Here is a 24,766-nt window from a genome sequence, read left to right on the forward strand (position 1 = left end):
TGTATATATAATAGCCCCCAAAGGTAGAAAGTCTAACAAATGTACATCAGGGAAGACAGTGGATGGATGGATCAGAGGATGGCTAGATAAGCAAGTATTGGAATTTGCTAAATACTGGTGATTACCAATAAATTGGGATATTACTCAGCCACCAAAGACAACAGCATCTCAATACCACAAAGAATAAATCGTTGAAGCCAGAGACAAGTAGCCAGGTGGTGGTGGCACATGCCTTTACTCACAGCACTTGGGAGGTCGAGTAGGTGAATCTCTGAGTTTGAGGCCAGACTTGTCTACTTCCAGGGTAGCCAGGAGTATATAGAAAACCCTGTCTCAAAAACCAAAACCAAACCAAACCAACAAACAAAAACCAATCTTAACAAGTGAGAGAAGCGAGACACGAAAGATCACATTAGATTGCATTATGGAATTTCTGTGACATCGTGAAATGTCAAAAATAGGCAGATTTACAGAAATAGTGTAGATTAATAATTTTCAGGAGCTCTGGGGGCAGGAAATGGAATCTATTGTTCTGTGGGTACAGATTATCCTTTTGAGAATGATGGAAATCTTCTGGAACTAGTTAGAGATTCTAGATGTGCAATATTGTGAATGTCCTAAACACTACTGACTTATTTACTTTAAAAGGATTAATTTATATAAATCTCACCTCAAATTTAAAAGTTTAAAAACAACCTAACGGAAAGTCCTTACAATGTGGAGCCTTTCTGAACTGACTAATCATTTGCACCATACTAGAAAACCAGAGACTGGTGGTATTGCAAAGTAGCTAAGGAGCCTTGTTGCCAAACGTGATGACCTGAATTTGATCCCCAGAATCCACAAGGTTGAAAGTGAGAACCAACTAATGCATGTCATCCTCTGATGTCAACATATGTATGGTGGCATGTGTACCCACCTACCCACCCACCCACCAAAAATCAATCAATAACTCAAAAAAAGAAGAAAGAATCCTAGGCTTATTTGTCATCTTCTTCATTTCTTTATTACCTTTCTACATGCACATATTTAGGAAACTCCAGATCTAAATTTTAAATCTTGGCCTGTAGGACATGACTACTGTATTTCATGATGTTCTTGGGGCCTGCATTAATTTCCTCTCATCAAGGAAGAAACCAACACTGAGTTGCTTAAAACAAGGTATATTTGGGGCTGGAGAGATGGCTCAGTGGTTAAGAGTATTGACCATTCTTCCGGAGGTCCTGAGTTCAATTCCCAGCAACCACATGGTGGCTCACAAAACAAGGTATATTTATAATTTCAGTTTCCATGGACCAATTGTCTGAGCATAAAGATGTTATTTCCTCCCTACCACCTTAGCAGGTTGTAGCAAACGTACTAGCTGAGTGCATTCTCATGTGAATGCATGCCTAGTGAAGAATTGCTTTATTGGCTGAATTTATGTCCTTAGGACTTCAGGTCAGTGGGTCCTGGTTTTGTGTTTGCTATTGAATGGAAACCACACTCAATACCATGACACTGACTTGATGTCCTGAAGGCTGTCTTCTGTGTCTTGCTATATGGGGTTTCTCCTCTCACACTTAATGGAAATTTACCCAAGCAAACCTCATTATGAGAGAGCCTTATTCTAGTTGTTGTGATGGAACTCTACAGAAAATGACAATCCTGGAAGTGACGTGTGTGTGTGTGTGTGTGTGTGTGTGTGTGTGTGTGTGTGTGTGTGTTTGCTTCCATACAGGTACATGATGCTATGGCACGTGTGGGGTTGAAAGTACAATCTCAGATGTTAGGTCTCACTTTCTACTTTGTGAGAGGCAGGGTTTCCAGTTTAATGGTAGATGAACCAACCAAGCTAGCTAGTTTGTGAGCTTTCTGGTCTCCTCCAATCTCTCCTTTTGAGTGGTTGGACTACAAATGTGTGCTACCTTGACTGAATTTATGTGTGTTCTCAACTCAGGTCCTTAAACTTAACAGGCAAATGCTTCATGCACTGACTCCTTCTCCCAGCCCAGAGACTTCTAGTTTTCATTGGTAACTCCTTGTTTCTGTTCATACTGATTTGCTTGAATGCCAAGAGGTAGGAATCACAGGGAGAGATCACTGTAGAGAATGTCTGGTGCAGGGTCCAGTTCTTCACTGTTTCTGATATAAAAACTTTTAAATTCTTTTAAGTTATGATTCCATAGACTAATTATTGTGTGAAACAAAGAGCCTGTCCCACATTGTTGCCTACATGCCCCTAAATACATTCCATTTTTGATAGTTTTGAAACACAAAATTTGGTAAGAAGATGCCTCAGATATATATTACAACAGAATTCTAGTCCTTTTCTTCTGTTCCAGTAGCAGAGATTTTAAATTTAGATACTGATGGTCATTGAAATGTTGTTTTAAAAAATAAAATTAAATTAAAGCAGCAGAGTCGTCTGTAGCCCAGACTGGCTTTAAGCTTACTATATAGCAAAAGGTGACCATGAACTGATCCACCTGTCTCCACCTGTCAAGGGCTGGGACTACAGGTTTAAACCATTGCATAGATTTACATGGTGTATGCTAGGCAGGTTCTTTGTCCAGTGAGCTGTAGCCCCAGACCCATCAAACAGACATTTAAAGTCAAGCTCAAGGACATTGATTCAATCTAAAAGCCCTACCCCTCCTACATTTTCATGAAACTGACTTTTTTCTTTTGTTTCTGGGCAATAAAGAAAAGTAATTACCTTTAAATCTGAGTCGTTGACTTTATAGCCACCTAAGAACATATAAAATTATCCTTTCTCAAGTAAGTAGGAGATAGAAATGCCTCTGATAGCAATGAAACTTTTTTTTCGTTGAGAAGTGTTACAAGAACACAGAAGAGTTGAGATGAGTTTTGGCTTGTATTGAAATTTTATTACAAGCATGCCTATATCCAGATCAAAGGGGACTATTGTATTTTTATATCTAGACTCCTATCCAAAGATTTCAAAGATGGATCTGCTCTAATTTTATCCAGTGTGTTCTTTCTGAGTCCTATAATAGGTTTTTGTTTGCATGCAGGCACGTAATTAAGAGCGGGGGAAAAATCCCTTGTTAAAATCAGCTGGGAATAATCAGAGTGATCATTCCATGACTCATAAATATTCCATGAGCAATATGGCTACATTGGTAATGTCTAACAGTTTTCCAGTTCCATTTAAAACTTTTTGTTCTTGAAGTCTTCAAGCCCAAGAGAAGATTGCTTTAAATTCTCAATCACAAGAAGACCTCATGGGATTTCTATTTACAGTGATTTGATTTATACATCTTCAAAGACTATTAAAAAAACTAACATGTTATTTGTGACTATTTTACTGACTCGGGAAAGGGATATAGTGTACCTCTTCTGGCACTTCAAGAGGTAGATATCTGCATTCCCTTGGCTACTTCACCAGGACCCATATCTTGGACCTATAATATTTTGTCTGCTTAGCCATTTTTCATTATAGTTATCTGAACTTGGAGCAAAGTGATATGATCATGTAGATCACGCAAACTCTCCAAGTAGAGTTTTTGGCAAGAAACTTTAGCAAGTCCAGGAAAAAAAACACAAGTGAGAAAAGAGATAGTATAATGACAACATTGCCTTAAAGGTAGATGAAAATCCAAGCTCCCCTTCACTGCTCCCATTTCTGCTTAAAGCCCACAATTTACTTCCGCCTGGTAGCACAGTCACTTCCAGGTGATTTGCACTTAGGTTATTGCTCCTTAGTTTCCCTTCTCTTGGTGGAAGATGAACGTAGGAGAGGGAAGGTTCTTGAGGAAGAGGGCCTCGAGCTCCCCCTACAGGTTCAAATGCTTACTGAACAATACTTCTGTCCAGTGTCTGGTTTTCGTGATCCTTGTAGTTGTAATTGTAGTTTGGAGCTTTGGTTTTGTTTTTGGTTTATTTTTGCAAATAATATATTTCATCTATTTTTAAAAAGGACTTTATTAAAATTTTCATTTCTTCAAACAATTTAAGCAAAGAGAAGAAGGTTTGTTCCTCCTCCAAATGAGATTTTTCAGATAACAATGCATACAGGCACAGGATCAGGGGGAAGTCCTTCAATGAATATAGCATTGTAGCAAACATCATTAATCATTAAAACATTAGGAAATGTGGATATTATCCTTTGGCTGTAACCTAATCAAGGCCTGAGATTGGGCATTCTAACACGTGTGAAGACTTAGATTCTCAGCCTAAGCAGCATGGCTAGTTGGGGCTAGCTAATTCTCTTTTGTTGAGGGCTATTTTGCATCTTCTGCAGTACTCAGAAGCATGCTTGACCTCAATCCACTAGATGTTATTTACTTGCACACAAATCAGTATGGCCACCAAAGATAACAAAACTTTCCTGGGAGACAAAATTGACCTTACTTGAGAAACACTGGCTTCAGGAAACCATAGCAAATGAGATTGGGAAATATAAAAAAGAGGAGGGGGCACCTCAGATCAATACTTTTCTACAGATTACATTTGTCCTGAGCCCAAGACCTGTATTTCACAAACCAAGGATCTAACATTAGAATCTTGTGAAAGAAAGCTTTGCTTCCATTTATGTTATTCACGGGGAGTCCTGAGGAATTAATTCCAAGGACTACAGTGAATATGAAGGAATGTGTTAAGTTGTTTCATCAGTGCATCTGCAAGTGTTATAAATAAGGCAGAGGGCAGAGAATATGGAGATGCCTGAATGTTTCCTTCAGAATACTATTCATGTATAACATTTTCTTTCATGAAGCAACAACAAAAGCTCTTGACTAGAGTTCAATTCTGCTAATTATTTTGTGATGAACAGGTTTTCTGTCCCCCCCCCCCACCAAAAGAGATTTCTGAACGAATAACAACTGCCAAATAGTAAAAACAAAACACCAGGCCAGGCATTTAAGAGGAGTTGGTGCTTGCAATAGAAGGCTTGTCTTCCCATAGTTCAGTGGATCTTGGCTTGCCGATTTTGCCTTCCAGGAGACATTTGGCAATGTTTGTACAATTTTGATTTTCAGAACTGGGTGAAAGGCTGCCTTTTTTAACCTGGTGAATTGTTGAATATGCCACAATGCATGGCACAGCCCCAAATAGGAAAAAAAAAATCATCTGGCCCCAGGTGTCAAAGGTGAAAACCCCTGACAGAGATGTGTGACAAAGGAGGGGATGGGCTTTCATATAAGATGACCTGGAGTCAGAGGAAAATTATTTTTGGCAAGAAAAAAAAAACATTACTCTTCTACTGCCTTGTGGAAGTTTCTCTGGGTCTAGCACAGATCATTCGTTCCATTCTTTTAAAAAGCAGATGGTGTGTGTAAAATATGGAGTTAGGAAATGGATAGTAAGGACCTTCCGGAACATTGGTTCTTATGAGAAGATTCCAGAACAGAGCAACTTTGGGACATATTGGAGGGGGAAGGAAGACTAATTGAGTGTGTTGGGGTTATAGCTCAGTTGTTAGAGTTCCTAGCATGCAGGAAGTCCTAGGACTGATCTTCAGCACCATATTAAACCTAGTGTGGTTGGTACACATTTGTAATCCCAATATTGGGAAGGTAAATGCAGAAGGATTAGAAGTTCAGGGTCACCGTCATGTTCATAGACAGTTAGTGGCGCCTTGACTTCTAAGAATAACTCTTTGGAGTTAAGGGGGAAGTTTCTAAAGTGGGGCTGTGGATGCTTCTCTTCCTCGTGTTTGGAGCTTTCAGCGCCTCTCTTAGGCTTACATGCACAGAGAATGGCAATTTATGGTAGGCATGGGAGCATGTATGCATGCCTGTATGGGTACATGTGTACATGTGTGGGTATATGTGTTGTGTGCTTGTGTGTGTGTGTGTGTGTGTGTGTGAGAGAGAGAGAGAGAGAGAGAGAGAGAGAGAGAGAGAGAGAGAGAGAGAGAAAGAGAAAAGTTAAGGGAGAAAACTTAGAGAGATTAAATATAAGATATTTTCTAAAAGATGGACCAGGACTTTATACTTACTCAGGCAGAGAGTAACTATAACTTCAATAACTGAAGTAGTCCATGGTTTAGAGTTAATCAACGACTTCTGAAAAGGATAATGGTTTTGTAGGGAGTCATGTGCCTTTCATCCCAGTTCTGCTTCTGTGTCTTTCTTTTAAAAATATATGTGCATCACTACACCTGTATATCACACCTGTGCTTGGTGCCTACAGAGGCCAGAAAAGGTGTTCAGTTCCCTGGAATTGGAGCTAGAGATAGTTATGAGCTGTGGGTGCTGGGGATTGAGTATGGGTCCTCTGGATGAACACAAGGCTTTAAATGGCTGAACTGTCTCTTTAGCCCCATCTGCTATTTTCCTTTTATCTTTGCTTACTGGATATCAGGTCTGTGCTAAAGAAGGTTCAGTAGCATGTGAAATACTATTATAGTTTTTAAGTTTCATTTTTTCTCCTCACGTTTTCAGTGAAGGCTCCCTAGCACTTTAGAACATCTTGTTACTCCCCCCACCTCTGAGAACAGCTCAAACATGTGGACTTTGAATCTTTTCATTTTCCAGAATACATATTTTGCCTGTGTATTTGCATGTTTCTTCATGCTTAATTGTAGTTCATTATAGTGAAAGTCGGGTTTAAAAGTTAACAGAAACTTTCCAAAGTGAAATGAAGAACACAGTCGATTACTGAGAATGTCACCCAGAATGTTCTTCCAGGCACAGCAACCCCTAAAATTGGGGTTTCCTGACATCTGTTCCTTCACAGTGGCATACTGTAACTTTTTTTTTACTCCCTCCAGTCACAGATCAGTCTGGAAGAAGTCCCAGAGAAATGTAATTTTGTCATCCCAATCTTTCCCAACTCTTGGTTGGGCCCTGCTATCTTTATTTTCTTAGTGTTTCCCATTTTGGTTGCAACTGAGCTGTGACTATCTTTGAATCCTTCATATTTCAGGTGTCTTTTCCTTAATAACACACAAAACAAAGGGTTGAAAACTAAAATCAAATATGGTAAGGTTCTTTTTCCTTTCCAACTTTTATTTTCATATCTGTGCTGCATGTACATGCATGGATGTTTTCACATATATATGTGTGCATTTGAAGGCCTGAGGTTAATGTCTCTAATCATCGTCCATTGCTCTTCAACCTACTTACCTAGGTAAGCCCTCTTATTCACACACAGAGGTCATAGATACAGTTTGTCTCAGTAGACATTCTTCTCCGAGGATCTGCTATCTCCCACCTTCAATGACTATAATTAAAGATGGGCCACCAACCTCACCCAGAATCTTATACGGGTTCTGGAGTACTGAACTCAAGACGTCCTGTTCGCAAAGTGAGTGCTTTAATCACTGGGTAATATCCAAAGCCCAAGAATTTTTAAATAGTCTTTATTGGTTAGATCATTCATTCATTTTACAGAAATGAGGGTTTATTAATATGAGTCCCTCCAAATGGCATGCAAGCATTCTACCAAGCAAGCTACAGTCTCAGCTCACACTGGTTAGATCGTTAAACATGTGGTTACAGTGTTATAAACGAACTCATTTAAATTGTCAAAATGTCAGTATATCTATCAATATTAACCATTGACTTAGTATCCTGATCAGAGAAATACTTGATCCAATAGGGATATGGACTTCCCATCAGATACTCTTTCTTTTGTACCATTTTTGCCTTAGATTTTAGTCTGGGGAAATAAGATTTCTGTGTGTGGATGAATGTCCAGTGCCATACTTAGTATGAAGTTGCATTAGAAATTTCCAGAACTCCAGCTTTATGTGTACTCAATATAGACATTCCTGGAAGGGGTTGGGCACAGTCTTCCAGTGCATTTTACATTTCCTTAAGTGTACCAGACCTGTTTTGCAGACTCTTCTGGAAATGTTACCGTAAAATTCTGTTAGTACCTTCTGTTTCATAATTAAGAACAGGACTTGAGGGCCGGAGTAAGGACTATGGCTCAGTCAGTAAAAGTGATTGCCACACAAATGTGAGGTCTTCAATCCCAAGAACCCAAGTCAAAATTCTGGGTGTGGTAGAACACACTGGTAATCCCAGTGCTGGAGGACACAGAGACCGAAGAACCCCTAGCTCTGGCTGAACTAGTGAGACCCAGGCTGTTTTACAGCAGGTGGATGATGGTATTTCTAAGAATGGTGTTTAAAGTTGTCCATTTGCCTCTACATGCTTGAGCACCCACATACACACCCACCCACATACACCTGTGCACCCCCCACAAATACAGCGAGAGAAAGAGAGAGAGAGAGAGAGAGAGAGAGAGAGAGAGAGAGAAGTTTAAAGAATATTTGAGACTGAGAATGTAGCTCAGGGATACAGTGCTTGCCCACCATGTGCAAAGCCCCGAGTTAAACTTCCAATACCCTTTCCTCAAATTAAAAAAGAAAAAAAAAGAAAGAAAGAAAAAATAAAAAATAAAAAGATTTCACATACAAAAGATAGAAGAATCAGGAGGCACTGTGTTTAGAAATAAGAATCTAATCCTGAGGTTTTATAACATATTTATACACAATAGACTTTACTACATACATGTCTACATGTACATGCTATCTGGACTACATGCCCATCCAAAGACCAGGATGGAATCAAGAAAATACATTTAAATATCCACTTTCGGTAAAGTTTGGGAAATGAAATTGGTGTGCTTCAGCAAACGATTGCTTCCCCAGAAGCCCTTTGGCCCCTCTTCACTGCCTCTGCAGAGAAAATAAATGAGTAATGGCAGTTGTGTTCCCAGAGCAGTGGCAATTAGGTTAAGAAAATTCTCTGTATAAGATGCGATTGTGACGGTAGAAACTGCATCTCTCATGCTTGCCTTGTGGCTCTTAAGTCTGTCCGTCAAATAAACATTGAAAATATATGCAACAAAAGAAATGAAATTCTGTCTTCCAAAAGCTCTCCTGCTTCTGTCTATATATTCAGTTGTTGTTGCTATTAATTGTAAATCTTCATCAGGACATAGGCCATGGTTCATTTCCTTTTGTTTTTCTTTCTTCTTTCTTTCTTTGATTTTTTAAAAAAGCTAATATATATCACAGATGTAATGAAACAGAACACATGAACATAATTTTACATTAGCATTGCCAAGTGAGTCTGAGACGCAGCTACGAGTCCACTTCAAAAAAATTATAAAAATGTGAAATTGGGTCTAGGGAGACAGCTAAGGAATGGATTTGATTGCTGTTAGAGCATGGGAACTTGAGTTTGGAAACCCAGTATCCTTAATGTCTAGGTGTGGCAGTGTGGATCTATAACTCTGTGCTCGGGAGGGCGTTGGGCAGACAGCGGTGGATGAAAGCCAGACAAGTTAGGGAGTATCAGTAACCTCAGATCCCAGGGTCTTATCCCAGGGCCCAGCCAGTCTCTGTGCTCTGAAACTCCAAGTTCAGTGAGAAACCCTTTTCTCAAACAACGAAGGTGAAGAATGATAGATGAAGACTCCCAGTGTTTTGATCTCTGGCCTCCACATCTACATACACTGGCATGTGTATACACATGCATATACACATAGCCACCTCCCCATCATACACACACATATCACATATACACCCTCACCCCTGCCAAAGAGGAATATGCTTTGTTGCGTTTTGAATATACTTGGCCCGGGGTAGCAATATTAGAAGGTGCGGTCTTCCTGAAGGAACTGTGCCCCTGTAAGGTTGGGCCTTGAGAACTTACTCCTAGCTGCCTGAAAATAGTCTTCTCCTCTTTGCCTTTGGAACAAGATGTGGAACTCTCAGCTCCTCCAGTGCCATGCCTGCCTGAATGCTGCCATGTTTTCTGTCATGGTGATAATAGACTGAACCTCAGAACATGTAAACCCACCCCAACTAAATGTTGTCCTTTATGAGAGGTGCCTTGATCATGGTATCTGTTTACATCAATGAAAATTCCATCTAAGACATACTTAAAGATCAAGTCTTTAATGCTTAATCAGATATCCCTAGGATATAGGCTGAAGATGTCTTAGAAATATTTGGCACTGTAGTTCTAAGAAATCTGGGAACGGTGATTACTATGTGGAAGATGGCTCACAGTGAAGCCTTATAGAGGACCTGAAGAAGAGAGGGTGAATATTATCACTGAAGCTTTCTGATGGTTAGTGCTGTGAATGAGCCAAGATCTAGAATTACCGAAGAGACAAGCTTGGGCACTCCAGCAAGAGATGGTTTAAGTTAAGTTAGCTTCAGGGCATGTTCCTGGGGAATTAAGTTCCTCATCATTAATGTTAAGTTAATTGAGGTGAGAAGGCCTGCCTACTGTGGGTAGGCATTCCCTCTGACTGAGATCCTGAACTGTGCAAAATGGAGGAAGTTGAGTGCCAACATAGTATTTATTCAAGCTCTTCTTCTTCCTGATGCGGATATGATATAACCAGCTGTCTCAAGGTTCTAGAGCCCCAGCTTCTCAACCATGAAGAGTTGAAACGAACCTATTATACCTTAAATGGCTTTCGTTATGGTATTTTCACCTATCATAGCAACAGGAAAAGAAATAAAGACAGACATGTTGGAGGAAGATGTTCCGCCTGAACAAACTATAGGGCATGAGGAGTTAGGGATACAGTGAAGTGATGAAACTATTTCTAGTGTTTGCAAACAAGGCCATTTGAATCAGAAATTCCACATGGGACTATGGGATGAGATAGGGTCTGAACATAGTATTTAAGAGGAACTTACATAAACTCTAGGGTGAAAGAGATCTGAGCAAAAGCAGGCTTGGGAGTATTGGTAGAAGTCTGCTCCACCAATCTAATTCCAATAAAGGACTGAAAAAGATCCCTTTGGATAGTTTGATTTTGAAAGCAGGAGAGGCAGAAATTGTCATATTTCCTAACATGTATGCATTAGTCTGTTATTCCTATTGTATTGCTTTGGGACAGGTTGCCGATATGCCTAGTGGTTTACAAAACAAAGCATTTTCTTTCACTGTCCACAAGCCATTGATTATATAGAGTGTCTTTGGTCCTCTTTATTACATGGCAAGGTTTGGTTCTAGGTGTTTAACTTCGTGCTTGCCATTAACCTATATCTGAAGAGAAGGCCTAGCCTGAAGCCTAAGATTTTTATTCTCTTTGTAATAGTGGGTGAGTCAAAGGCCAAGTCAATTTGTGCAAGTAAATTCTATTCCTTTGGTCATTCATTACAACAAACCTGGCTTAATTGGACAGGGAAATTAATTTATTTCAAGACAAGAAATTAGGTGAATATTTTTGGAGCAAATATCCATGTTTAAATAACTAGTATGATATTTTTTTTCTTGAAGTGCACCTGCACAGATCACCTACCTTAAAACCTAGAAAATTCAGTCTTATAAAACCATCTGTATTACAGCCATATTGAAATCTTGACCATGACTATAATCATCTTTCCTGTCTTGTGGCTGTTTAAAATATTGCCTTTGAAATTTTTATTGTACAAGGGGTTCTTTGAATGTGCTATGTGTGATGTTTGAGTGTACTATGCTCTCCCATATGCTCACATAATTTAACACTTGGGCCATAGCTTGTGGTACAGTTTGGGAAGGCCATGGACCCTTTAGGGTGGTAGAGCCTTGCTGGAGGAAGTGAGTCACTGGAGGGAGGGCCCAGTGTCACTTACTGTTCTCTCTGTTTCCTTATGTAGTTGAAATATGACTCACTAGCTTCCTGTTCCCATCACCTTTCTCTAAGTTGTTTTGTCAGATATTATGTTAATGCAAGAAGGTAAGTTACCTGACACAAAGGGATTGTGGACCATGTTTTTTTTTTTTTTTGGAGCTGAGGACCGAACCAAGCGCTCTACCACTGAGCTAAATCCTCAACCCCTGTAGAACATGTTTTTAATCCTTGCACTCAGGAGGCAGAAGTTGGATCTCTGTAAATTCAAAACCAGACTGGGCTACACAGTTGAGACCCTATCTTAAAAATGAACAAAACAGTAGAGGGGGGCGGGCATTTGAAGTACTCTTTTGTATTCAACTCACAAGTCACATCTGAAATATAAGAAATGTGCCTTTGCTCATATTCAAAAAGAAATCATTGTTCTCTCATTTTATGCAACCCAGCATCAAAAGTTTTATTCCTTAATGTTGAAGAAAGTTAGAAAAACTTTGAATGCTGCCTTAGAAAACAACTTGTCTTCCCTAATAGCTTACATCAGGAACAGCTGCAGAGTCACGTAAACAAGTTGACTAAGTGCTTTTCAGTTTGAATGGGAAGATGCTTTTCCTTCCCTTAAGAAGAAACATGACGTCTGCAGGAATTGCTCAGGAGCCCTTTCTGAATGAGCTATTTGGCTCTGGGAGGATTTCACATGTCTGTGTGGTACACAGCAAACCAGAGTTACTGTCAGATCCAGATGTCAGAAAGCTCTTTCACATGCTGCCTCCTACAGAGTCTGCTTCCTCTACCCTCTGACATTATCCCCGAAGTGCATCCCTGACTCTGCTCACATTTACTGTACTCTCTTGACAATCGTCATATTTGTAGAGTACACGCCACTCAATCAAAAAGCAGCAAAACACTGTAAGCAGTATGCCACCCAAATAAAATATTTCAGTTCCAAAGAAATCCAACATCTAATCCTCCAAGTATATTCATTTATTATATGTTTTATTCCTTGAGAATTTCATATATGTATACAATATACTTTGGTCATATATATACATACATATATATATATATATATATATATATATATATATATATATATATCCCCTTCCAACTGTTCCCATATCTGGCCCTCTACATCTCCTTCTCAACTTAATTGTAATTTCGTCCTCCTCCTTCAATTAGTATTGTCCATGTGACGAGGCAATGTATAAAGATACCATATACCCGATTAAGCTGGCTTGCTCTCCGTTAGCATCCATTAATTACTAAAAGCATCCAGGTAGGGCTGAAGTTTCACAAGCCCCTCCTGCCTCTGTGTTGGAAAGCTGATTGGCTTGATCTTTTGCAGGTCTTGTGTGGGCAGCTAGAGCTGCTGAAAGTTCATGAGCAGATCAATTCTTTCATACCCAGAAGACACCACTTCCCAACAGTTTTCCCTACCTCTGCAGCAGATAATATTTGGTCCCCTCTACCTCCATATTCCCTGAGCTTCAGGGAGGAGGGACTGATAGAGATATCACAACTGGAGCTTAGCACACCATTGGCATTCATTCTCTGCTCTTTGACTAGGTGCAACTCTTTTGTTTGTTTGTTTGTTTGTTTGTTTGGGTTTTTGTTTTTGTTTTTTGTTTTTTTTTTCCAGAGCTGGGGACTGAACCCAGGGCCTTGCGCTTGCTAGGCAAGCGCTCTACCATTGAGCTAAATCCCCAACCATAGGTGCAACTCTTTATATTGACTGCTATCCACTTTACTACAAAGCTTCTCTGCTGAGGAGTAAATGTTGTATGAATCTATAGTTATAATTTCAACATTTAAAATAATAATTCTTTGAGTGTTTCACACAGTGCACTTCAATCATATTTATTGCTCTCCCCCAACTCTTCAGAGACCCATGCCCCTCAACCCTACCCATGAAATTTGGTGTCCTTAAACAAAATCCTTTAAGACCAACTTTCTGCCTCCGTGTCCTGAGTAGTGGGTTCAACAGCCCAAGGCACTGACTCACAATTTATGTGGTGCTGGGGATGAAACCTAGGGTATATTGCATGCCCGTTAAGCACTCTGACATCTGGGCTACATCTGTAACCTCATATACTGTACATTAATATAATTTTAATAATGAAACATGAATGCTAAGCATTGGGTCAGAAAAAGTTGCAAGTTGAATCCACAGATTTTTAACAGCTCTGTCAAAAGTGCAGAAATGAAGATGAATACCATTGGGTGGGCAACAGCTTTTCTTGACAATGACTTGGAGAAAGCACGTTTGGAAGTTAGATGAGGAAGTTACAGACCTTGACGATTTCACCAAGGCTAGGTAAGTTAGCACAGGAAATCAGTGCATGCCTGCGCCTGTCAGAATCTCAGGAAAGCTGGATTTGCTTCTCCCAATTCTCATCACATTAGAGCTTCCTGTAAGGCAGAAAGCAAGTCTGAATGGGAGATTACAGAGAAATAGGCACAGGAAGCAATTTGCAAGTAGAAGATACCAGCTTCCCAACTGAACACCTCTTGATGCAATGATGAGACCATCTGCACAGGCCGGGGCTCACTGGGTCTGAATTTAGGAGCGCATCAGCTTTATTCAGAGTGTCAAAGATAAACTTTCCCTTCTCAAACCACCCCCCCTCTGAAAAAGTTTCCATGCTTTGCATTCTCCTCTGACCAAAAAAACAAGGAAAGAGTCCTCAACTTGACATTTCAAGCTTTAGAAATGAGTTCTCATGGATAAGCTAATACACTACCTGTGATTCATTTTTAAATTTACATTCAGATTTTCAAACCTTTAATTAACTTATTAAGTGTGTGAGAGATGGGGGGAGGGGTGCACCGGTAACCTGAGGAAGTCAGAGAACAACTTGCAGAACTCATGGTTGTTGTTTTCCTTTAAATGTGGGTCCCAGAGATCAAGGGGGAAACTGGCAGTGCCCAGCAAGCACTTTTCTCGCTGCGCTTTCCTGTGGCTCAGTTATTGACTTAATTCTATTTCCTTCTTCAGCTAGGCCCAGTCTGACTCAATATGTAGCTGAGGATGTCTCTGAATTTCTCATCCTCTGGCCTCTACCTTCTGAGGACTGGGATTGCAGGCTTATACTACCACTTCCAGTTTATGTGATTCTGGAGAGGAACTCCATGCTTTCATGAGGGCTAAGTAAGCACTCTACAATGGAGCTACACGTCCTGCCCAGCAGGCATTCTAGCGATAATTAAAGCCGCATACATTATTGGATTTGTATCAACTGAACTCACTTTGCCATCTTTATTCCACCTCACTCTGGTCCTACACATAAAACCTTTTTTGTAGATTTTGGTACAAATTTGGATTATGTTTCCCCTATTAATTTTGACACAGATTATAGGGCTGCCCCCCCCCCCCCAAAATCTGTAAAGATTATAAGATGAGGCGGTGCAAAAGACAAAGAAATGTATCTGGATTCCAACAGTTACTTTCAGATTGGACTAGTGACTAAATTTATGTAAGAGAAATGAAGAGACAGTCTAGTGTGACTCTAAAAAAGGCGGCTTGGATATGAGCATGCAGCGGTGCTCACAGAAGAAAAGCACGCCAAGAGCCAATATGATAATAGAATGGAGATTAGCACTTTGCATGCTAAGCCATCCCTGCCCATCCCTCCTGCTCACAGTGGCTGCCTAGACTATGTTGTCCTTGCCCAGACATTCTTTCTTCTTGTCAGAAATTGGTTCCTACTATTTAGGATGCAACTAAAGCATCATCTCTTCATGAAAGAACTTCTAAATCCCTCATACAAAATACTGCATCTTTTTTTTTAAATGTGACTACCACCCGCTCTGGCTGGTTCCCCTATCCTGTCACTCTAAGTGGCTCACCTGTGAGTTCCTTCCCATGTCAGCCTTCCCAGGGTTGGGATTACAAGCAATATAAAATCTACAGACTGACATATATCAATAGATCTACCCTTCCATACATATAATTTGTCTACTCATTGGATACATTTTAACAGTTGATGGGAATCTACTTTATAGTCTTTATTTTTTCCAGTGTGTGTGTATGAATATTCATACAATTACCTTTAGAAATATCAGTAGGGCTCTGGTCCCTGGGGCTCTCCACAGTGATTTCTGGCCCTGCTAGGTGTGTGTGTTCAGGTGAGAGGGGGTGGGGGGTGGGGGGGGACTCAGGCAGGGAGAGGGGAACAGCTTTTGCTGCCCCCACTGCTGGTCTTTTTCCTTTTTTCTGCCGCTGCTGCTGCCACTGCCGCTGCCACTGCCTTGGTTGCACAGACTGGGCTTAGCCAGCAGGAGACTGACTGGCCAGCAAAGGGTGCAAGGGAGCTTCTGGCAGTCATTTTGGGAGAGCAGATCTCTTCCTCAAGTTGCAATGTCATAGCTCTTGTGACAGAAGCTCTCAGATGATGGAATAATTCCTGCACACTTTTAATCCTAAACATGGCTCTTAAATAGATTTTGGATGAGTCAGACAGTGTCTGACAATAGGTACTTCCTATTGGTTTGGCCTGAGAGCTTGTGAAGACCTCATCTACATATTTTGGGGCATGGTCCTGTTTTTACTGACTGATCTGTCTTGAGCCTACATGACCTGTGGTCCCATCCTTACCTGTGGAGGAGGAGCTTGGGGCATTGCCTACGTGACTGGTCTGTCTCCAACCTCTCTCCAGGGGTCTGTGTGTGGCACAGCTATGGCAGGCCTTGATATCATGGGAGCCTGGGAATGCACCTGCCATCCCTTCTAGGGTCCCCGGGGACTTGACCTATTTCAACTAGGAATCAGGGTACTTTTCACAGCCTGCTGCCCCACAGTGTTCCTGATTAGAAGGAGCTGTTTGTGTCTTTGCCAATTGATCATGTAATAAGTGGAGAACACCACCCCTGTCTGAAAGCAGAAAAGAAAGGTTGAGTTCCATTCCCAAGAACAGACAGGTGGATGGAGCCCATTGTATCCACCAGACTCTTGGGCACAGTGCTTGGCACCGAGTGAGCAGGTGTTAGTTAAGGTTGGCAGTGCTAGCAGCTATGACAAAGACTGAATCACCGCAATCATTTGCTCCCTAGCATTCCTTTAAAGGTGGGATGAGTTGCAAGTTATAGAGTTTCAATTGCCTGTTCTGATGATTTACTTGACAATCACACAGAAGATTGATGGAAAATACAGGAAAGTGATAGATGATGGATAGGTTAAATTAAGGTGGAAGTCTAGTAGCCAAAGAAGAGACTATATAAATGACCATATACTGCTTAGATACTTTATGAGAATTGATCAATATTGATTTAGGAGAACAAAGATACTTCTACCATGCCCTCCAAACAGAGTGCCTGAAACAAAGAAACAGGTATTGTCAGCGGGCACTGGGGGGATGGATGGCAAACCAAGATCCAAAACCCTGGGGTCAGTAAAGTCTTTGTATTGGGTACATTTTTCTATTTGGAATTTTGTTTTTTGACTCATAAGAGGTTTGCTAGAATGACTTGACCCACAATACTGACAGGTTTTTAATTGTAATTGAATGAAACCTTTGGAATGTGTCCCTGTAAATGAATTCATTAGCATGGCCATTGAATTATTAAGCTTATCATTTTCCCTCAGATTATTGTTTTTAAATAAAGATTGACTTGTCATCATTCATAGACTACAACCCAGGCCTGGGTTTTCAGAAGGATGAGTTCAGGTGGGGCATGAATGTAATGAAATCTCTATGTAACCAGTGTAGGAAGTAACTAATAATAACAACTGTGGCTCCTACTCTTCCTGAGGGCCTGCCTACAGTGTAGCCATGAGCATGTTCCCAATGCTTTGCCTTAAACACAGAAAAAGGCATTTTATCTGAGCCTCATTCTCATATGGCCAAAGAGGAAGACACAAAATGTGACCGCAGAGCATTGGACTTCCTTTTCACTGTGCGCTATTCCATTGAACATTTATTTTCCAAACTCAAGACAATGAAAGATGTGTTTTAATTAACTTTCTGTCTCTCCAGTGAGTTCTTGGACCCTCACTTCCGTTCACACAGGATGATCTACAGGAACAATACTCTGAATGCTTCTTTTCACACAGTTATGGGGAATCAGTTTTTTTCCAAGGCGTGTTCAGAGGCAGGCAATTTTGATTGCATGTCAGGTCAGCAACTCCAAGAAATGTGGGGGCATTATTCCTAGAGATGTGTTTGTAACCACAAGGTGATGCCACGGAGTGCTTTCAAACAAGTATATGATGAAGCCGAATCAAGGGCAGCTATCCTTTTTCCTTGTTTGCTGTATCTTTTGCCTAATATTTAAGCATTTAAACCTTACCAGAGTGGAGTTTATAACTCTTTGGCCTGAATGTATGTTTCATTTCCCTGAATGCACATCTCATTTCCCAGAAGGGGCATATGACGCCCTTTAGATATCCAACATGAAATAAGCTGTGACAGTCCTGTGACAACTGGGGATGGAGTTCCTGCATGTCCTTCACTGTCACTGTCCAGTCCATTCATACATTAGGTCATTATTAAGCTGTGATTAAATGTCTCATAATATTAGGTGTAGAGAGGGTGACAGTAAGTCTTCTATTCCTGAATTTGTCAAACCTAGGGAAACAGGGTTTGATAAGCCTGTGGACCCATTGATATATGTTTACTAGACCTGTTACAGTAGCCCTGCATGACAGTCATGGATGAAGTTCTTTTCCATAGCCCTGGGCCTTGGGAAACTATCAAGTAGGGCTTCAGTCAAATAAGAAGACACTGAGGAAGTGTTCACCAACTGTTCTAGAAGCTGCATGAGCATTAAGTCCTGCCCATTCCAGAAACCCCAAAGCCTAACAGTCCAGAAGCAACAGCAGAGGACTGAGTCAGCCAAGTTCTTCCTGCTCTTCCAGCCTGAAGAAACGGAACAGTGTGAGATTCCCGAGGATGGACTTGAAGTGCTGTCACTGTGAGTTTCTTTGTCTGGGTTACATCTTGATCTCTTTATGTATAAAATAAGGATGTAATAGGATTAATAGGGACAATTACAGCACTAGGCAGAGTGACGCATTACACCTTACTATGCTCCTTGCTTGGAAGCACCCATTAATTTAATTCGCTTCGGTAAGTATATATTAGGGTTCTGCAGGAAATCTGCTATTTTCCATTCCCATCTGTCACCCAGTTTCTTGCACTAGCTCTTTCATTGTACCTTAAAAAAATCTACACATCATTCACCCAAATGGACATCATTAATATGAAAGGCACCATTTTTTCATTACACTTTATCTCAGGCTGCAGACAACTGGTTGCATGGGGGGTATTGCAACCACATGGGTTCCTAACATAATTAGCTCAGTGGAGCTTTTAGTCATGAATCTGCCCCCCCTCCCTTGTGTAAAACTTCTCAAGGGCAAGCCAAGCCAGGAAAGGCTTTTCGTTCACCTACTCTTCATCTGCACTACAGGTTCTATCATAGGGTCACTTGCTGTGTGGTCTAAGAATATGCACCATGCAGTTTGACTTCTGTGTGTGCTCTTGCAATCCCAGCACTTGGAAGGCTAGAACAAGAGGACCATGAGTTCCAAGTAAGTTGAGTATATCATGAGACTCTTTTTCAAAAAAAGTGGGGATTTGAAATACAAGACCACCTCTAGCTGTGGACATCGGCAATTGTCAGCTGCTAGGAGACAGAGACAATTTTCTCTAAGTCAACTTAACCCCTGCTTAAGCTGACCAGACTCTAGTGGAAGACCTCAATTTCAAGAACACTAGTAAATCACAAATTGGTTTTGAAAGTTTTAAAAAGAAAAATGAAGGACACGGATTAAGGTAGGAAATCTGGAAAGAGTCAAAGGACAAGGAAGAATATTTATGAAATTGTCAAAGAACTACTAAATAAATTTCAAGAGATTCCAGAGATTGAGGTACTCTTGTTCTAAAACAGCATTACATTTAGGTCTCAGCCACCTAAGGTCATTGCAAAAACATATGTTTACATTATGGTTTATAACAGTGGCCAAAGTACAGTTATGAAGTAACAACAAAAATAATTTTATGGTTAGGGGTCACCACAACTTGAGAAGCTGTGTGGAAGGGTCACTCACTGCTTTAAGAGGATTGAGAACTACTATCCTAGCAACTTTGGATGCATGCAGTGAGTGGGTCTTCAAGAGACTGAGCACATCAATATTGAGGCCTGAATGGAGGAGGGACTCAGAGGACTCTACCCCTCATTGCTGAACTATTTGCTACTGGTAGATTCACCAAGCAAGGAAAACATTACCTTCAGTTGTGTACCTACCAATAAGCATATCAGCCTTTTAGTGGTTAAATGAAATAGATCGCAGAACAAAGCCCAAAGTCGTGAATCTGGGAGTGGAACTGGTAGGAATGAGGTGTATGCGTGTGTGTGTGTGTGTGTGTGTGTGTGTGTGTGTGTGTGTGTAAGGGTATATGGTAAAAATGGGAAGGAGATAGAAAAGAGTAGAAGAAAAAGTAATCAGAAGACAGTACACACACACACACACACAGATACACACACACTCACCTACACACACATACACTTCATGCATGAAACTGTCAACTGCATTAATCACTAACTCCACAATTAGGGCTCAAGAGAAAGCTTAGTGGTTAGAAGCACTGGCTGTTACTGCAGAGGACCCAGGTTCAGTTCCCAGCACCCACGTGGCAGCTCATAACCTTTGGTAAGTCCAGTGCTAGGGGATGTGATGCCATCTTCTAGCCTCTGTGATTACTACATGAACATGGAGCACAAGGGTACATGCAGATAAAATACCCATTTGAGTAAGTTAAGACAACAACACAAAAAAACCTTCACAATTTCTGCCCACACGTTCAGATTTAGTAGTTTCAAGATGGTACCCAAGAACTGGCATTTCACACGCACATCCCACACATGCCGATGCTCCTAATCCATGGGCCATACTTTTCTGAAGTGGTAGCCTAAATTGCACATATTTCATTTTGTCTGCATGGTTACCTTTGAATTTAAGCTTTACCTTTACTCAGGAACCCCATGATAATGACTCTGTGACCAGGAACTGAAAGGGAATCATCGTTTGCTCATATCCGATTGACTTATTTTTTTTTCCAGTCTAGACAAAGTCCATTTCATTTTCAATATTTCCTTTAATCCCTAAAAACCTGCACATGGAAAGCACTCTGTAGAATTCTATTGTCCCAGCTTTTACCCTGATGAATCATCTTTCCACAGACATGTGAGCCTTTAGCAAATGCATTATGTCATCCCTCTGAGCTCCGTAGAGACAACTGATATGCCTTCAGATACCACAAGAGCTGATGGCTCCATGTGCCCCTCATGCAGTCACTCTGACTTGGAAGGGTTTCCAGGAATGTGACAGAAAACCTTGTCCCTGGTTCCAACTACTGGAAAGGTGGGCCCATGATCCTGTCTCCTCTCAGGCTGCCACATACAAAATAATGATTTATTTTTAGAGAAGAAATCATTAGTCATTACTCTCTCCCAAGATTCTTCCCCCACCCCTTCGGTAAAATTTAAGAACCTGATTCTTTATAAGAAAATTTTCAGGCTGTTGGAATAAATGGTGAAATGATTATAGCCTTTGTACAATGAAGCCTCCTTTCTAGACAAAGGCAAATTTTCCAGAGCAGTCTTTCCCTCAAGTGCCTGGTCCTCATATCTAAATCAACTTTATCTTTCACAACTTATTAGAGAATTCTCTGATTCCTTTGATTTTTTTCTGGTTTCCTCAAACCCCGAATCCAAACCTAATTTTATAATATACTAAACATTTGCCCTTTAAGCCTTTTATAAAAATCTTATCCTGGAAATCAATTCTTAGCAAAACAACCCTCTAGCTTTGGTATAGAAGATTATATGAATATTTCTTATACATATATTATATGTGTGATATTTAATACTAAAGCAGAAGCGACAGAAAACAAGATGACTCTGATAGCTTTAAATCCCAAGCTATAAGAGATTTTGTTTTGTTTTGAAGGATGCTTGTATCTCCTTGAGCTAAATCCATGGTGTGGTAAATGGTTTTATGGCCAGACAAGCCACCAAAAGTTGCCAACTTTTGCCTTTAATTAAATTGTATTTGTAAATGTGTGGTGGGAAATGTCATCATTTAGAAGCTCATCAAAAATTCATCATCACCTGGTGGCTGAGAAGGCACAGCCATCCCCTGGGAGAGATAGTACACTTCACTCCATCCATCCACCCTGCCCCATCTGTAGCCTTATAATTTTATAATTGAACCCTGTTCAAGGAGACTGAGGTCATCAACATCAGAAAGAAGCAGAAGGTAGATTTTTAGGAAAATATACAAGCCAAAGGGAAGAATTTCTAAAATATAGCCCACATGTAATCTAAAGGCTTTTTAGTGGTCTTGAGACTAAGCACATCATCTCTGCTGCACTAAGGTGACCAAGGAGACAGAGAAGAGACAATGTATGATGCTTATATCAGTGATCTCCTTTTCTACTTAAAATGATACAAATGAAGACCTTTGATCACGAATCTTTTGCCATCTCTCTCATTAGAAGGCAATGTCCTTGTGTCTTTCACTTGAATCTGAGGGTTGTTTGGTTGGCACCCATGTTAGCAATGACTCAATACTGAGTCGGGATGGTGGGCACCTGCAGTCCTGGTTATTTGGGAGTCTGGAGCAGGACAATTGCAAGTTTGAGGCTAGCCCGGCCTAAACACTTGGAAATCATCATCATAATTTTGTACACACACACACACACACACACACACACACACACACACACACACACACACACACACACTACAACCACCATCACCACCTCCAACAACAACAAACAAACAAACAAATACCAAACAAAACTAAGAATACAGTGATTTTGGTCTAGACCTTTAAAAGGTCAGAGACCCCTGCCTTGGAAACTCCTGTTCCTAGAAGTACTCATTCTTTGCACCTAAATGTCATGTTATGAGGAAGACTCAACAGCTCTTTGTGAAGGCCCATATCAGGACAGACTGGAGTCAGATAACAAGTAGCACCAATCTAGCAGCATATGAATAAGCTGTGTAGGAAATAAGTATCCTGTTGGCACTGGCCCTGTCCACCTTGTATTAAGATAAGAAACACTAATGATGACTGTTCATTTAATGTTGGAAGTCATTCTTCATGTGGCAACAATATTGAGAATTAACAACCCCCTTTTCTTGTCCATACCATAGCTCCTCTAGGCCAAGATGGGAACTCCACTGCCACAGCCTTGCAGACAATAGCCTGGTAGAATTTCCCCAGCCAGAATGACCCGGATATGACTGTCAGTGTTTTTTTCCTTCACAGAAAGCAGCATCTAATCTCCCCCTGTCCTTTCCTTCCACCCTTGCTGTTATTTCATTCAGCATTATCATTAAGATAGAGTCCCCTTTTGGCTGTCATGGTACTTACTGTCCAAGCCAGCTTGTTCCTTTCTCTAACTTATGAGAATTCTCTTGCCTAATCCTCTGGATTATGGGGCCATGCCAACACACCCATGCCTCAGAGTGCACTGATTAACCAGATGGTGTGCTTTAAGTCAAGAGCAAAAGATCGCATGTGAGGTCTACTGTGCTATTGAGTCATCATATGAACAGCAAGAGCTTTCATCAGTACTAAAATCTCAGTCTTTATTTCTTCCATTAAGAGATGTAAGTATATTTCTAAGATACGTATATTCTGTGATAGTATTGTTTCCATTAGGGTCCTGCTGAATGTCCCTAGAACTTATTATGTAGCTCAGACCAACCGTGGCCTATTGTCTTTGCTGCCCTAGTGATGGAATGACTTGTCGCACTATGCCTAGCCTGTGCTATTGTTAAATTATGAGTAAGGATTAATGGCAGTAAGCTAAGAGTAAAGATTGACCTGTCAGTGACCACAGGGATGGAAGCTCTACCCTCAGGAATTCTTGGAGGGAAAAAGAAACTGCTATGCAGAGGGAAACAGGAAATGAAGAGGGTGTCAGAAATACATTTACATGGTTTATCTTTGCCTGGCTGAGGCTGTTCTGAGTCACTGCCGGGATAATGCTGAATCATGGCTACAGCTAGTAGCCATGACATTCTTTCTGTCTGCTGGCAGAGTAAGCCTTTGTTGTATAGAGTTGTGGTTCTGCTCTCAATTAAGGTGAGTGTTTGTTATTCCTATATTGACTTATACCTTGAAAAACTGATACCTAGAGAAGAAAGGAATATTGCTCAAGGTATGATCTTAACAGAACTAAGAAGCAGGATTCAAACTGGGGGTGCTGGCTGCCTTTGCCCCATCGTTTGTCCTAGCTTTGGCTGATCTCAAGACTCTAGGCACAAAGCCTCAGGGAATTCAGTTTGAGTTCACAGCAATTTTTTTTTAAAGACAGAATCTTATCTACCCCAGGCTGGCATTGAGCTCACTGTGCAACAAAGAATTGTCTTCAACTTCTTTTGATCCGTCTGCCTTCATTTTCCGAATGCTAGGATTACAGCTGTGAGGTATTGTACTCAGTTTATGTGGTGCTCGGTATTGAACTCAGAGCTTAGCCCGTGATAGGCAAGCATTCTACCAACTGGAGCTGTATTCCCAGCTCCCAACGTAGTTTTAATCTTTGTCACCTGTCAAGCATCAGAGGGATTGCACTAGGAAAGGCTATGTTTGTACAATTTTACATACAATGTCATCTCCAATAGATCACATGTGCCTTTGCAGGCTGCTCAAAGTCCTCAGAAGAATATACAATATTACTAAGCAAACACAAAAGTTAAACTGCAAAAGGAAAGTATAGGGCAATGCATTGCTCTATAGATAGGATGGGTGTAGAGTGGTCTGGCAATAAAGAATGCAGTGATCTGAACACGGAAAAAAGGAAGGACAGAAGGAAGGAACACGAAAGAGAGAAGGAATTGATTTAAGGTAGTACTCATTTTCAGTAGCCTGTCCTGAAAAGAAATCCAGAGCCTTATATGGCAGAGTAGATGATTGTAGTTAATATCCAATTTGCTATGATGAGGCAGTAAATTAGGTCACATCTATATTAGATATGTGTTACACTACTGAAATTCTAATAGCCCTTTCCTAGTTGCTTGGAAAAATACTAAATATTTGCTTAAAAATACTTAGATGCAATTTTTTCTTGTCTCTAAACATTGCCTGGATTCCTATAGTGAGCTGGATGCATACTTCATGGGATTTGCTTGGCCAAAAGGCTAGCCTCCAGCTCAGAGAAGCACCTGCTTCTGTTGAAACCTCTCATTTGCTTTAAATTGCATGCATAATTTAAACTGA

General features: G+C 40.6%; 1 long non-coding RNA gene across 1 annotated transcript in view; it reads left to right on the top strand.

Annotated features, from left to right (window-relative positions):
• The first annotated feature begins 23,582 nt into the window (after positions 1 to 23,582).
• The window catches only part of LOC147998190 (uncharacterized), a 37,761-nt gene continuing 36,577 nt past the window's right edge, over positions 23,583 to 24,766 (top strand). Inside the window, exon 1 of the long non-coding RNA XR_015647061.1 lies at positions 23,583 to 23,632. This is a non-coding gene — a long non-coding RNA (uncharacterized LOC147998190). The remainder of the gene's footprint in view (positions 23,633 to 24,766) is intronic.

Source organism: Rattus norvegicus, chromosome X (genome assembly GCF_021556685.1).
Source record: "Rattus norvegicus strain SHRSP/BbbUtx chromosome X, alternate assembly SHRSP_T2T, whole genome shotgun sequence".
NCBI classification, from domain to species: Eukaryota; Metazoa; Chordata; class Mammalia; order Rodentia; family Muridae; genus Rattus; species Rattus norvegicus.